Raw genomic sequence first — 17,552 nt, 5'->3', positions numbered from 1 at the left:
GCTACCACACGACCAGACCGCCTCCTTCACTTCCTCAACCGAAAACATCCCTTCCAAGGTAGCTACGTCCTCCTCTAAAAGAGAGATGAAACTTTCACTTCGTCTATAAATAGAGACCATACTGAGCGTACTAAATTTGGCATGAAAGAAATTAATAAAAAAAATCATCTCTTAACCTGATCTGGATTCTTGATCTAGATACCATTATGCTTAGAACCATGACTATCTAATTGCCTCCTCTTATTAATGATGCTAGTTTCTTTTTTAGATTTTTTGAAGTTCATTGTCTAATGTTTAATGTGATTAAACTTTGTTTTGGGTTGCTAGATTTAACTATCAGATTAAGAAATTCAAGGGTAAAATAACTTAATACGTAACGCAGACCCCTAAGTTCATATGTATTAATGTATTCTTATACACACAACATGTTTTGGACTCACTTAACATCAACGATTCTACCACAATATTCCGAACTTACGGATATTTAATACAAACTCCTTACCAATTCCCTCTCTCTAACACATATAAGCTCACATATATATCATAGGTGAGTGACAACAAACATAAAAAAAAAGTTATCCAAAGATCAAGCACATAATCATGGGAGGGTTCCTTGGACTATACGCATATCATCATCAAAAATCACTTGGAAAGGAGGAGCACTATTATTGATGATCATGGTCACCTTAATATTATGAAAATGGACAGTTTACTCCAAAGCACAAGTAAGATCTTTGGCTAGAGTACAAGGCAATCATGATCACAAGGATATAAGGTTATCTTCATTATCCACTACCAAGAGTGTTATTAGAACTTATGCACTTGAGAAAATCAAGGTTGGCAACTAGGGATTTCTGTATTCGGATAGGCGTTGGATCCATGTCGTATGTTTATCTCGATGAGCTTGGTGACTGGCGGTTTGGTGCGGTGAAGAGGGTTAAGGAAGAGAGGAGTGGTTGCCAGAAGATGTTTCTTGATGAAGTCTCTGTCTTGCTTAGGATTCTCACCCTAATTTGGTTGCCTTGTTGGGATTTTGCATGGACAAAGGTAAGCTTAACACGAATAAATATTTTGTTTTTATTAGATATATTTTACTTTTTTTTATGGTGGCATTGTTGCTTCACACTGCCCCGATTTGCTTAAGCATCGGATTTTGGCATGGTTTATTCGATTTGCTTCACACTGCCTCAGGCGAGCAATACCACTGTCGCCGAAAGAGGTACCTTTTTTCAACTAAATGATTTTGTTGAATCGTTTAGATTTTGGGAAGTTAGGGTTTAGACTTTAGATACAACGGATTCACATTGTTGCTAGCATTTCCTTAGTTTAAAGATTTGGATACCTGAATGATTTGTGTTACTGCCTGTTGTTAGGGCTGTTCACGAACCGAACCGAACAGAACGCGGGCATGCTCATACTTGGCTTGGTTTGAAAGTGAGCCGAACCGAGCGGATTGAATTTAAAGAAACGAGCGATATCTTTATGCTTGAACTTGGTTTGGTTTTGAAACCGAGCGGCTTGGTTCGGTTTGGTTTTGCTTGATTTCGTACAAAGTTTCCAATTTTAAATTTCTAAAACTTCAAAATATCATTAATTCAAGACTTTTAACTCTAAATTATCTAAACTTTCACCTTTAAAATGTATAAAACTCATAGTTAACAACAAAACATATATAAAACGAGTGGCTATGGTTTAAATTTGAACTTAGAATTCAACACAAAAGAGGAAAATTTTAAAAAACTTTAAAAAATAGTATACTTTTATATATATGCATAAAGATTATATATAAAACTAATAAATAAAAAATAATTCGAGTAAAAACGAACCGAGCCAAACCGAGCGAGGCTTTGCTCGTGCTTGGATTGCTTTTAAACCGAACCGAGCCGAACGGTTCACTTCCAAACCGAGCCGAAATCGAACGAGCATTTTTCGAGCAAATTCAAGCGAACGACGAACGAGCGGCGAGCGGCGAGCAGTTTGGACAGCCCTACCTGTTGTTATAATTTTCTGTTTTTTTAAACATCTTGTATGATTTTTGAAGAAATTGAAACCGGGAAGATCTTGATTTTGTAGGATTCAACTAGAACTTAAAATTTTGTAAACAAAGTTATACACTTTCTTAATATATTTTTATGTTGCAGTGGCACTAACGATGTTTAAAGAAGTTATGTTTGATGACCTAAAACCGGATCTATCAAATTGGAATGCTCTAGATTTAGACCCTTGTCATTGGTTGGTGTTTCTTCTTTTGAAGATCATGATATAAAAATGTAAGGATTTTTTTTCAAATCTAAATATATATTCAAGAATAGAATGATGCATGTGATGACCGTTGTTTGAGTCAATCAAAAACCTAATTATTCTAAATAGTTAGAGCAAGTAGGGTATCGTATCACAAGGAGTATGTGGTCAATGTATTCGTGTAACAGATTTCTAATTATGAAGTGACTGATTTTTAGTGCTAATCACACAAGCAATTTTAGTAAATGTAGAGAACTAAGCAACGAACAAATAAACGAGTTGTAAGCAGTTAACAAAGGAAATCACACCCGGGAATTCAAGTAAGCAACCGACAGTATCTCATGCAACCTAACCGATTAATTATTAACGATTAACTAGAAAACTGATCAATCAGACAAAACCTTAGACATCAACAATTACTTTACACACGACACTGGTTATCAAACAGTCCTTGCCAGTGTGACTCAGTTAAGGGCAATTGTATGTTTTATCGTATTCAATCTAACCAAACAGTTATATGACTAATTATCTAGCAACTGGTAACAGATCGTTCAGACCAACGTAAACCTAAACCGACCGAACACACAGAAATACCAAACATCAATAATCATATATCAATCATCAATAACAATACACAAGTGTTCTAAATCATATGAGAAAAACTGTAAAAAGGTTACAAACTATACATCCCGGGTGCGATCCTAGGAGATTAGCCGAGCCTTGACATCAATGAATCTTCGATATGGATGATAGGAATCATATGTAGGGTCTTGGCACGAGCAAGGATAGTGAAAATCGCCTTCTTGGACTACTGGAATCGCCTCTTGGTCATCAAAACGGAGTTAGGGTTCTTGAGAATGAAAAATATGATTATAACCTAATTTTCCCGCCCGCCCCACCCGTCGCGTACCGCGACGGGGTCTTCTAGGTCAGTCGCGTATCGCGAGTGACCAAAAGTCAAACATGTTTTAATCTCCCACCGCGGTACGCGATGGGGCCCTCAGCAAGCCCATCGCGTACCGCGATAGGTACTGCTACAGCAACCTTCATCGCTTTACGTGCTGGACATCCCGGGTCTTCATTCCGTGTCACAACAGGTCCATATTGAGTACTTTAACGCCTGTGACCTGAAATCCAATAATACACGTATGAAGTATCGATAGTTCTAGAATAAACAGTAAAAACTAAACAATAAAGTAACTAAAACATATACAAATTAACCGACCATCACATCCCCACACTTATCTTTTGCTTGCCCTCAAGCAAAACTCTAAAGCAAACATCAACCTCTATCATAGGTATGTAGCTTATCTCCATTAATACTAGTAAGGTTTAAGGTCATACCCAGTTTCCCAGACTGACACTTTTTATAGATTGACATCCCACAAATAAGGTTAAGTGCTATAATAAAAACAATAGAGCCGCCCAGACAAGTGTACTTTGTTTCCGGTTAAGGCATATATGTTCATACCCCTCACTATCAACACTCCTCTCGGTTTAATATCTGGACTAGCAAAAGATGTGCCAGTATATGTCTCTGCCCTCAAATACCAAATATGGGTTACAACTTAATAAGCTTGTAGGTCAGTCTTATCTCCACCCATTACCCACTGGTTGCATAAAGACTCGGACTAGGGTTTTGCTGAGGCTTAGGTTGAGTGCGAAATAGGCATATTTAGTGACTAAGGTGGATGAAACCCAGTTAAACAAATACACTGGCAACTAATCAAAAACAAACAGAACAGACTACTAATTACATAGGTCTTTTAAGAGTTATGAAAATGAATATTTGTTAATTTTATTAAAACAATTACCGAGCCAAATTAAGTCGTTTCATAATAAATTCTGTTAAATTAGTTGAAAACATTAAAAGACCTAACTCACTTTCGTAGGAATCACGATTGCATTTGGCGTATGCAACAAGTCCTGTAAACCCCCCGGTAGCCCGGGAGGACGAGTGGGGTCTCGTGAGGGTTTATAGTGAACTACACCCACAAAATTCGGTTACAACATAATATACACGTACCTGGATTAAACACAACAAAATGAACATGAAAGAACTCTGGGTCACTTAACTGAACCCTCATTTTCTCGTGGTGCAGTATCCTCACACTTAGCTTTTGTTATGATGGAACGCTTGAAAAATAATTAGTAAAATAAAAACTAAAACAAAATGGAAACTAAAAATATACAAAATTGTAACATCCCGAAATTTCAAAGTGATATTAATTATATTACTTACTAATAGAGGGAAAGTTTACTCGGGTTGTCAGGAAATAAATAATAGAGTTGGAGTTTGTATGAGTCGGGCTAGTGTTGGATTAATGGAGACGGGTTAAATGAGAATGAGCCTTAGGTCCATGGGATTTCAGGGATATAAATATCCCCTAAACCCAAAAATTTCTTCATTTCCTTACTTTCTACACACACACTCCAAAACACACACACCATCTACACCGCCGCCGGGCCGAGGAGAGGAACGGGCAGATCCGAGAGAGAGAGAGAGCGATTAGTGTGTTAACAAGTTAAACGAGATCCAAACAAGCTCAAAAAGTTATGATTCTTGATCTTTGAAGTTTAAAGATCCAAGCTTTTTAGTGTATAAGCGACCGAAAATGGTCGGGAAGCGTAGTGGGTGATATTGAACCATAGCAAGGGTGTTAAAATCGCTCAAAATGCTGGACAGAAACCGAACAGCGGCTGATCTGGACAACTTCGCCTGCAACTGGGCAACTTCGCCTTCAAAGCGATGAACTTCGCCTGCAAGCTAAGTTCGCCTGATGAACTTCGCCTGCAAGCTAGGTTCGCCTGATGGCAACTTCGCTGTAAAGTTAAGTTCGCCTAACTGGTAACTTCGCCTGAGGCCAAGTTCGCCTGAAGCCAAGTTCGCCTGATGGCAACTTCGCTGTAAAGCTAAGTTCGCCTAGCTGGTAACTTCGCCTAAAGCTAAGTTCGCCTAAGGTTAACTTCGCCTAGAGCTAAGTTCGCCCGAGAGTTAACTTCGCCTAAAGTCAAGTTCGTTTAGAAAATAAATTAAAAATCAAATGAAAAATGTGTTAAGACAGTTAATGAAAATAAAATTTTTCCAAGCTGACCTGGCAGCTCGACCCCAGCCAGGGGCTCTGCCCCTTGGACCCTGCTAGGGGCTGCCGCCCCTAGACCCCGCTGCCAGGGGCGCTGCCCCCGGACCCCCGTTCGTTGTGGGTAGTAGTTAAGACTGGAAAGATGATATGAGTAGTGATAGTTGTTTGATACGTGTACTTGTTATACAGTCAGCCGTGCACAGCTGAATAAAGGGATTACGATTAACGGTGAACGTAACCGTGTTCAGGTGAGTTTCTAGCCCCATTCCTTGTTATGTTTTCGGGGCTGTGTGCATACTCGATGTGTTGTTAATACATTTATCCTAAGTGATAAGTGTATGTCATATGTGATATGTGTGATAGATATGAATGATTGTTTGTCGGTACGCGAACGATCTTCGGATATTGCGCGTACTGTCAGGTTAAAAATAAAGGTACGAATATTATATATCGAAGATGTATGAATATTTCAAATGAATACTTGTCGGGGCGTGAACGATTTTCGGATATTGCACGTAACGACAAGGGGTATGGTTGTTAAATGAATGAGGTAAAGAATGCCTAGAGTGTTCTTATGTTATAATGTAAGTATGTGTATATAGGTACACGAATGGCATGTGAGTTCTACGTTCGACATAGTAAGTTAGGATGGCAAGTCCCTCTAGCTTCTGTCGGACATAGACTCGGCTGGTGATGGCGTAATTAAGGACTGCGAGCCTTATACGTGAAGTAGATGATATATGTAAACGTAGATAAGGACTGCGAACCTTATACGTAATGTAGATAGGCGTCAGCATAGGAAAGGACTGTGAACCTTATACGTGCTGTATTTGTAGCATAGGGGAGGACTGCGAACCTCGTACGTGCTATGAATTAGGTTGCAACATAGGGAAGGACTGCGAACCTTGTACGTGTTGTGGATGTATTTCAGCATAGGAAAGAACTGTGAACCTTATACGTGCTGATTTTGTAGCATAGGGGAGGACTGCGAACCTCGTACGTGCTATGAATTAGGTTGCAACATAGGGAAGGATTGCGAACCTTGTACGTGTTGTGGATGTATCTCAGCATAGGAAAGGGCTGTGAACCTTATACGTGCTGATTTTGTAGCATAGGGGAGGACTGCGAACCTCGTAAGTGCTATGAATTAGGTTGCAACATAGGGAAGGACTGCGAACCTTGTACGTGTTGTGGATGTACTATGGTATAGGGAAGGACCGCGATCCTTGTACGTACCATAAATGGTGAACATAGGTAAGGACTGCGAACCTTGTACGTGTTCACGACCTTGAGTACAGGTATAGACGGTGAACTATGAACGTACTCTCGGTAGACTGAGGTTAGTGATTGTAGATATGTATGTATGTATGGTAGCAAGTATGTATGTAGAACAGAAGGGTAACTAGTGAAGTATGGATATGTATCTACTGATATGTATGTATGTGTTTGTATTGTATGGCGTTCGATTAACTAGAACTCACTCAGCGTAGCTGACGTTAAGTATGCACGCAGGTGAGCTGATTATAGAGTTAGCATGAGGATGACACACGGAATGGATTGAACGGCTGGCATCTGAAGAAAGAAGTAAAGATGTTTTAAATATAAAGTTTTGTGTTATGGTATCAAAGAAAAGATTTAATGTTTTGTAACAAATGATTGATGTTTTATATTCCGCGAAAAGTTTTAATAAACTCTGATTTGAAGAACTGTGTTTATGAGTAAATCCGACGCTAAAGTAGGGTCACCGGGTTCGAGGCCTTACAAAAATGTACAATTACCACCCTTTTGAAACTTGTATGCCATTCAAGGTGGGCGTTTGGCCCACTCTCGTGCAACCTCATAATTATAAGCATGCTTTTTTTCAATCATTTGTTGCCAGTCTTCCGATAGGCCAGGATCTGGCCCGAACATCTTCAGTCTCCACTCTTGATCATTTTGGTTGGGTGGATGTCTCACTTTATTCTTCCTTGGTCGGCTACCTTTCTCTTCCACCTTTTCACTCTGTTGTTTCTCAAATCCCTTCTTATCTATCCTGTCAATCAAGTGTGATCCTTGTCCAAGGATACAAATTTGTCAACAAGAGGTTTAATAGCATTTTCAAACAATAATAACCGTTTATCACGGTCTCTACACTTAATTCCCAAAACCCCCTTAGCACAATCAATTACCGCATGTGCTGTGGCAAGGAATGGCCTACCCAATATGACTTGCGGTTGTGTATTATTCACATGTTTAACATATTCAAGTACAAGAAAGTCAACTGGGTAGAAGAATTCCTCCACCTGAACCATCACATTTGTCACCATGCCCCGGGGAAGTGTATGAGTTTGGTCTGTCAACACCACGGTGGTGTTTACCATTTCTAACGGGCCAAATTCATATTGATCATATAAACTACCGGGCATGATACTAACACATGCTCCAAGATCTAGAAGTGTCCGATCAGTTTTAAATTTCCCGATTTGAATTGATAAAAGCGGCACTCCAGGGTCTTGGAGTTTACTTGAGGTGGTATTATTCTCCACCTCCTCATCTCTCATGTTGGTCAACTTTTCATTAAAACATTTATCACAAGAACAATTTTCACAAAATGATGTTTCATTTGCTTTTAATTTTGAGCTATTTTAAAAAATCGTTTCATTTTGACCAACACAATCACTCTCATCACTAACATCTTCCACCACCCCTTCAACAAAATGTGGTGGTGAATTAACTTCAATATTAGAAATTTCAAAATTAGGTAAAAGACTTACCGCATTGATGTGCACATTGTTTCCCTTCTTGGAGCTTGAGCAGTATTGGTTCGGGTTGACTGTGGTGTCGCTCGGGAGTTGGCTCGTGTTCTTCTGTAACTTTACCACATCTGAAGTGAGCTGACCGATATGCTTCATCATTGCCTTTGACGACTTATCCCGTAACTCGAACTGTTGCTTCGTCTCAGTTTTATGATCAGTCATGACTATCAACAACACATCCAACTTTGAATGCACTGACTCATCCGAATTCCCCGAAGACCCTTTCTGCTGATCCTGATTACCCAAAGAATTACCACCACGGTTACTATCTCTGTTATATCCCCGATTTTGGTTATACGAACCCTGCTGCTGCTGATAACCGCCCTGGCTGTAATTACTGTGACCTGTTCTGGCTCGTTCCCTGAAAGTTCGGGCTCAACTGCGAATATGCGTTCCCGTAGCGAAAGTTCGGGTGATTCCTCAAGCCCGGGTGATAAGTGTTTGAATTCATCCCTTGGCCTTTGGAATCCCAGTAAGTATAATTAACTTCCTCGGTGTCATCCTCCTCATCATCATAATACTCGGGGCAATTTTCTGCCTTATGCCCGAGTTCACCATAATCTTCACAAACCGGGAATTTAACACCAACTTTCCCGACTTATTTTTTCTTACCTTTTTTCAACTCAGCCAGTTCACGTTCCAAATCAGTAATTCTTTCAGACTCACTCGCAACTGACTTAACTGACCTTGATGAATTACCACGTCTTCGTCTTTCAGCTGCTGCTTCAGATTTTGAATCTTCACACATAAACTCTAGAAAATCCCAATAATCTTCCTCAGGATGATTCAGCAACAGCCCATTACACGAGGCCTTAAGATGCTTTCGGTCCTCGTATGTCAACCCATCAACAAAGCACTTTACCAGTTCCCACAGTTCGATTTGGTGATGTGGGCATTTCCTGATCATGTCTTTATACATGGTAAAGGCTTCATAAAATAACTCATCAGAGAACTGTGAAAAGTTGCAAATGTCTAAACGGGTCTCGGTAGTCTTCGACTGTGAATAAAACTCGTTTAGAAACACTTGCTGCATCTCGGCCCAATTTCTGATACTGTGCATTGGCAGTGAATTAAACTAGAGTTTTGCTTTTATCTTTTAGAGAAAACTGGAATAATCGCAACCGGACTTCATCCTGATCAAATGTACCATCACCAATTGATCCGCAAATAGCCAAAAAATCGGTCAAGTGCGAATACGGGTCTTCCGAAGCTAACCCGTGGAAATGAGGAACGATGTTAATGTAAGATGGCTGGGACTTGAAAGTTTGCTGTCCCTGCACTCGTTCCTGTGGGACCAACGGGGATGCTCCGTCTGAGATAGCCGGTCTGAACCGACTGTTAACACCATGAACCGGAGTCATATAATTCCTCCTAAGCCCCCGGGGTTTCCTAAACCGCCCCGGTTAACCAGAATACCACGAACTCTTTCGGGCCGTTCCGCCTGATTTTCCCTGTCTCGACCCCTTCCATTTCTGTTAACTGGTTCAGCTTGTCTTCGATTAACTGGCTCTTCTACCTCTGCCTCCAAATTTTCATTCCCTTCATTTTCCCTGTCTCGACCCCTTCCATTTCTGTTAACTGGTTCAGCCTGTCTTCGATTTTGTTTGTTGTACCATGTTATGGATCACCTCTTCGGCTTCGTCAGTCCCTATCCTGAAATTCATCGTCTTAACATTGTCTTTCTTTTTAAGGACAGAGAACTCTGCCACTTGTTCTTCTTCCAGATCCTGAAACAAATAATTATATATTAGAACTTAGAAGAAGATTTTGAAGATTATTGGTAACATATGCACCCGTGTGTTAGTTTGTTAAGAAGGAAAAAAGGATATTTATGTCATAACTTACTTTTGTTATTTGAAGGATTGAAGTAACCATCATCTTGAAGACGAGGTACTGCAGCATGCATCAAAAAATAAAAGATGCTACTTGTCCTCAAACAAGTCCTGGGAGTTTAAGTCTCTTTGCGACCGGTTGAGCGGAGTACACGAGTGCATCCGCGATTAAACAAGCAATGGGTAGTTTATCTGTGGCCGCCAATTCTAGTTCTAATAGTTGGCGTAACTGAACTTCAACGCATTGATTTAATGAGTTCATCTTAGAAAAATCGACCGAGACATCTAAGGCTGGATTGGAGTCACGTTGTTCATCATGTGTATCGTTGTTGTTGAGGACAAATTAAAAAGTGAAGTGGGGTAAGTTGACGATTTTTGGTTTGTTGAAATTGGCGGCAAGGGTGGTGAAGGTAAAGCCTTTTGAGTGGAGTAGATTGGCTAGCTGCAACATTAGGTTTATATGACCCCGATACGGAAACAAGAGCATAATTATTCTTCGGTGGCTGTTAATGCGAATCTCTACTTGGTTTTCCATAGTTATGACTAAGAATTTATTATGTTTATGTTATGAACTATGATTAAGGATGTTGGCAAATTCATATTGCAATAAACAATGAATTTGATAATATACTTTGCTTCAACTTGCAATTGTTTTTCACGTACAAACTTCTTTTGGTGGGGGGTTTATATAACCCTAGAATCATCATCAAATTTTGCATAATTACATGTAACCCCTAGACTTCTTATAAATAAAATAAAACATAAAATGTATTTATTAAAATGACACAAAGACACCTATACTTAATATTTAGTTTATACTTTTCAACAAAGGATGTATTGTATTAACAAAAGTAAGGTGGTAAGAGTATATATACGGGAGTGGGAGAACATACATTCAATGCAACTAAGAAAAGGAAGGTAGTTGGTATGTTGGCAACTTTTTTGTTTTTTTTATTATTGGAATGGAATATGCCGTTTTCAAATCGAACTCAATGAATGGAGCCTAAGTTTATACATGAAAGATAAATTTAAATTGCATGTGTTCCAATTATGAACAGACAAATCGATTAATCCACACTCTCGTGTAGGTTAACATGTCACCTCTTATTAACAAATTAAGTATTCTAGAGACCCTATATATACAAACTAATCAATAGATATCACTTCCTTCCATTTTTTTTCTCATTAAATTGTGATATGCCCTTAACGTGTCGAACTGATCAATAGATGGAGACATTAACATAACGAAAATCATTTTTTTTTTGTATTCTGGACGGCCGACAAAATAGTATATAGGTTTTTTATTTAGGATTATAAATATATAATTAACCAAATTTATTTCATATATATTAAAAAAATATATCATGTTGGGTGTCCATCAACGGCTAATCGGGCAATGTGTGATTTCGAATAACGTTCATCATGGGATCATTGTTGTCAAGGATGAATTAAAATGTGAAGTGAGGGTGATTAGAAGTTTTGGGTTTGTTGAAGACGATCAACACGGTTGTCTGTTTGGTTCACCATGGGTATGGCAGAGGATTATGTAAGTTATGATAGCTTATTAATTATGTTGTATTTTTATAACAACATGAACGTGGTACGTATTATACGCAGGATAACATGAAATACATGCAATTAATTAACTAAATCTACTAGAACATCAAGTGGGGTGGGACCCGCCACTACACCATTTATTTCATATGTGATTCAAATGAAAAGAAATAAACATGAGATAGGAATGTTGGATGCTTATTAATTAATCAAGGATGTATTTATAGTAAAAGTAGCTTGAGACCCATATGCTTAACAGGTAATTAATTATAATAAAATATTTAATAATATAATTTAATAAATCATAACGCCATCATTACCATAATGTTATATTTACTCAATATTGTGTTTTGGTGTTTATATTGTCTTATTTTAAAATAAAATTTTTTATGGTAATGATGGCGGAAACATTTTAGTTTTTTATTTATATTTTGAGTTATGATTTTTTTATTATTTTTTTAATTAATTTTTAAGGGGTTTTTGTATGGTCACAAATCTTTCTCACACTTCTCATTTTTGTTTCCCTTTTTATTTTAACTTTATCTAAAAATAGTTTTAAAAAATTTATTGACTACCTTCAAGTTTAATTTAGATATCTTAATTTTAAGGGGCAACTTAATAGAATATTAACCAAGTTTTAAAAGTGTTCCAATTAGGTCACTCAACTTTAAAGAGTGTTTCAATTAAGTCACTTAATTTTTATATTTTATTAAATTAAAAGTTTTAACATGTTTTTTAATGTTTTTTTTGTTTCACATAGGAAATCTTTTTATCTTTTTTTTATGTTAACGTTGAGTGGCGACGTGAATTTTATTTTTTATTTTTGAATTTTAAAATAATTAACGTTTTTTAATTTTTTTAATATAACTACATAAATTGCAAATTCCGACCCCCACATCTTATCCTCCATTTCTTTCTTGACGCACACAAAAATCGGTGAGACTCGATTTGAAGATTTAGTGACCCAATTTGAGAAAAATATGCATGAGTGACCTAATTGGAACACTTTTGAAAGTTGGTTACTATTCTATGAGATATTCTCTAATTTTAAATATATATATATATATATATATATATATATATATATATATATATATATATATATATATATATAAACGAAACTCCAAAAGCTTTCTGGTTGCTCTCTATATTCTCTCAAACTATCAAATTGCTTTATTGATAAATTGAGTTTTCTCATACATTTGTCCCGAATTTACGGGTATAAGTCTTACCAAACCCAGATAGCCCTTAAACGGGTTGTAACATATCATTAAATTAAAAGTTAATCTCAACAAATATTTGATATAAAAATCCTATAAAATAAGGATTTACTAAAAATTACTATCTGATTACAAAAAAATATATATTATTTATATTTAGTAAGAATTTTATAATAAAAAAAATAAGTGAAATCCGAACCGACAATTTCACAAAGCTTAGCTCAAATCTTTTATTGTTAATATCCACCTAATGTGACACAAGTAGGGATTGAATTGAGTCACCATTGTAGAACCCCAAGCCTTAGGTTTAGAGAAAAAAGTTTCATCATGAAAACAATTTTTAGAAATATAGTTTTTTTTTTTAGTTTCTAGTTTTAAGGCCCCGTTCCCGGTAGCCCTACTTTAACGTTGGCTTTACTCATAAACATTGTTCTACAAATCAGAGTTCATTAAAAACTTTCGCGGAAACGTTAACTTTAATCATTCGATACAAAACATTAATCTTTTCTTTAACATAATAACATAAAATGTTATATTTAAAACATCGTTTCTTCCATCTTCAGATGCCAGCCGTTCAATCCATGCCATGTGCTCTCCTCAAGCTAGCTCATTAAACATATTCACCTGCGTGCATACTAAAAGTCAGCTACGCTGAGTGAGTTCTAGTTAATCGCACATCATACAATATATACACTTACCACCAATTATGCATCCGAATATACATAATAATTACTATACCGATTTACTATCATTACATAATGTCGTACATACTTTCATACTTTATTATTTTCATACTATATATTTACTGGCCTATCTATCCTCGGATATTATTAGGGTCCGGCCACCCTCCATCCTCGGATATTATTAGGGTCTGGTCACCCTCCATCCTCGGATATTATTAGGGTCCGGTCACCCTCCATCCTCGGATATTATTAGGGTCCGGTCACCCTCCATCCTCGGATATTATTAGGGTCCGGTCACCCTCCATTTCGTGCCATTGTACCATACTCGTCTTTACATACTATCCTTGACGTGTAAGGCCCCGTTACCGGTAACCCTACTTTAGTGTTGGATTTACTCATAAACGCAGTTCTAAATATCAGAGTTGATTAAAACTTTACGCGGAATATAAAACTTCAACCGTAATATCTTACATAACCTTCAAATCTTGTCTTATAAAACATTCAAAGTCATATAAAACAAAACATAGTCTTTTAAAACATCACAACATTTCTTCGAGATGCAAGTATCTTCGATTCCATGCCATGTGTCTTCCATCACGCAAGCTGCCTCAACCTATTTGCCTGCGTGCATACTAAAAGTCAGCTACGCTGAGTGAGTTCTAGTTAATCACATGACTTACTTTACATACATATATACGTGCTCGAAGGTACGCATTTCATACTTAACCTGTCCATCAGTCCTTCATATACATTCATAACTAACCGTACATTATAAAGAGCATTCACCCTACATACCTCGGATATTATTAGGGTCCGGTACCCTCCATCCTCGGATATTATTAGGGTCCGGTCACCCTTCATCCTCGGATATTATTAGGGTCCGGTCACCCTTCATCCTCGGATATTATTAGGGTCCGGTCACCCTTCATCCTAGGATATTATTAGGTTCCGGTACCCTCCATTTCGCACTACTATAACATACCGGTCCTTTACGTACTTTCCATGACAATACGTGCAATCTCCGAAGAGCGTTCACGTACCAGCAACATATCATACTTACATCATACTTAATCATTCATACATCATATATATTCATACATACAACATTCATACATCATATATATCAATCATATCGTTAAATACTACCTGACGGTCCATGCAATATCTGAAGATCGTTCATGCACCGTCAAGCAATCATCACACATAATTCGTATAGGGCATACGCTTACCACTTAAGGTAAGTGTATTAACTATCACATTGAGTATGCACACAGCCCCGAAAACATAACAAGGAAATGGGGCTAGAAACTCACCTGAAGTCGGTTACGTTCACCGTTAATAGTTATTCCTTTCTTCAGTTGGGCACGACTAACTGTATAATAATTCCATACATCAATTAACTATCACTACTCAAATGTGTTTCTAGGTTGATTACTGCCCTCAACGAACGGGGTCCGGGGGCAGAGCCTCTGGCTGGGGTTAAGCTGCCAGGTCAGCTTGGAAAAATTTTGTTTTCATTTACTGTCTTAACACCTTTTCCATTAACATTTTGATTTATTTTCTAAGTTGGGCTTAGCACCTTATGGGCTTAATTAAATCAGTCCAATTGTTCTTCTGGGCTCAACTGGGTCTAGGACCAAGTGGATTCAGCCCAATACCAAGTCAGAGGACTGGCCGAGAACTCTTTGGCAGAGAACTCGTGGCCGAGAACTCTTCGTTGACCGAGAACCTCTTGGTGACCGAAAACCCAGGTCACCGAGAACTCTCGTTGACCGAGAACCCATTTTTGGCTGAAAACACGGGTTGGCCGAGAACCCTCACATCTGGCCGAGAACACCCAGTTCAGCACATCAATCCATTTTCTATATTTCTACCTTGCTCAGTTACAGTTCTAAGGCTCAAATCATGACCTTTAAACCCCTTTATCATCATCATTAATACCCGACTACACCCATTACAATCGTGGCTTCAAGATCTATCCCGTTTTAGGCATAAAGGTTGGACCTTTATAGGTTTAAAACGTTATAGGCTAGATCTAGGGCTCATATATGAGCCGTATGTAACGGATGTCCTTAAAACGGTCAATTAAATATTAACTAAATTAACAAGTAATAAAAACTAGACTTAAGACTCAACTACACAAAACACCGGCAAGTGAACCAGTCAATTGTACTAAAGCTAAGTAAGTCCGGAATATCGAACCCACAGGACTCTATAAATTACGTTAATTAACTAATTAGACTCGACTTACGACACGACTATTTATTATTAATGTTTAAAGGGGGATTTTTAAACTAATATTAAACTAAGAAAGTAAATAAACAAGTTAACGAGAAACAAGCAACTAAACACAAGATCGAAACCAATCAGAGAAGGAATCTACCTAGGTAAGAATCCCATGCATCAACAATCATCAAGCAATGGACAAATAACATGATTATGGAAACTGATTTCTAAACGTGTTCATCTAACAAACCCTAAGGATCTTTGACTGAATCAAATGAAGTCCCAAAGAGCAATTATTAGATTATTAAGCAATCAGTTGAATTGATTTCCGCAAAGTCATCAATTAGGGTTAATTAATAGTATCTAAAGCAAGCAATCTTACGAAACACTAAACCCTAGATAACTTGATAAACTAACATGACATCATGAACATGGATCAACACAATAAGCAAGAATATTGTCACTACTATCCTAGCATGCAATTGACCAAGACACACGAACAACTCCTCACCTTACAGCTATTGGAATTTAGCAAAACATTTAAAACCTTAACCAACTATCAAGAAGCTTCTATGATCTAATGGGCCCTTTTAATCACAATAATCAAAACACCAAGTAATGATTTAAACATAAACCCTAAATCTAAAGAACACAATCAAAAGATAAAAGATCTATGTGAAGCTATAATTAACAATCAATCAAGATAATAAACATTCATATGCATCATGAAAGCAAAATCAAGTCTTTTACTATTAAATCAACAAACCATAATCGAAGCATAAGTACAAAGCAAGAATCAAGTCTCAAACATGTTCATCAAACCTAGGTAGACATGAAGTCTAGCCTAGAAGCATTATTAAAAACAATCCTAAACAAGTCTTAAAAGCAAAGAGGAAAGACATCAAGAATAATGAACAAGGAACTAAAGTTAGAGAGATAAAACCCTTTGCGATTGATCCTCGAAAACCCGGATGAAAGCTCACTCGATCCTCCTTAGTTCCTAGCTTCAAATCACCTTCAAAACCTTGGAAAAACTCTTGAAATCGGCTGCCAAAAAGCTTCAAATCGGCTAGGGAATGAAGATGTTTATATAAGCGAGAATGGGCTTGGGCTTGCAATTTTTGGCTGACCAGAAGGCCTAGGCGCCCGGCCTAGGCATCCTGGGCATTTTCATAGGCGCGGCGCGGCGTGCTATAGGGGAGGCTACGGATTTTTTATGTTAATTGTTGTTATTTGTTGCTTAAACTTGCTAGATATCTTTCTTGAACTCCAAGTATCGAATAAGAAGCTTCTGGACCTTCTTTCCCTTAACCACCATGCCACCATCTACATGAAAACAAATCAAAACTCTAAGTGTACTAATCATGTAGCCCATGATGAACAAAACGACTTAAAACTTTGCATGAAAAGATAGAAAGAATTAAGTTTAACGTGCAAGACACCAAATGATTAAAAACATGTAAACATATAATAAACTTGACTCAAAACTTAATTTAATAAAAGATAAACACCCAGTTCAGCTCATCATTCCATTTTCTATGTTTCTACCTTGCTCAATTACAGTTCTAAGGCTCAAATCATGACCTTTAAACCCCTTTATCATCATCATTCATACCCGACTACACCCATTACAATCGTGGCTTCAAGATCTATCCCGTTTTAGGCATAAAGGTTGGACCTTTATAGGTTTAAAACGTTCTAGGCTAGATCTAGGGCTCATATATGAGCCGTATGTAACCATATGTCCATTAAGTCCGTTTTAATCATCAAGTTTGTATTTTTATGACACATCTAGGTCCAATCTACTCTAGGGTCAAGTTTCATGGCAAAATGTTCATAAAAATGTGACCTTTAAACGTAAAGTGCATACCTTTATATGGTTATTAGGTTGCGGCTAGCTTGTATGAGTTATTGATCA

The sequence above is a fragment of the Bidens hawaiensis genome, unplaced genomic scaffold (assembly GCF_021521415.1).
Source record: "Bidens hawaiensis isolate Kalapana, Puna unplaced genomic scaffold, B.hawaiensis_p1.1 tig00001961_1, whole genome shotgun sequence".
In the NCBI taxonomy this organism is placed as follows: Eukaryota; Viridiplantae; Streptophyta; class Magnoliopsida; order Asterales; family Asteraceae; genus Bidens; species Bidens hawaiensis.
The sequence above is the reverse complement of the archived record's forward strand: the minus strand, read 5'-3'. Positions refer to the sequence as shown.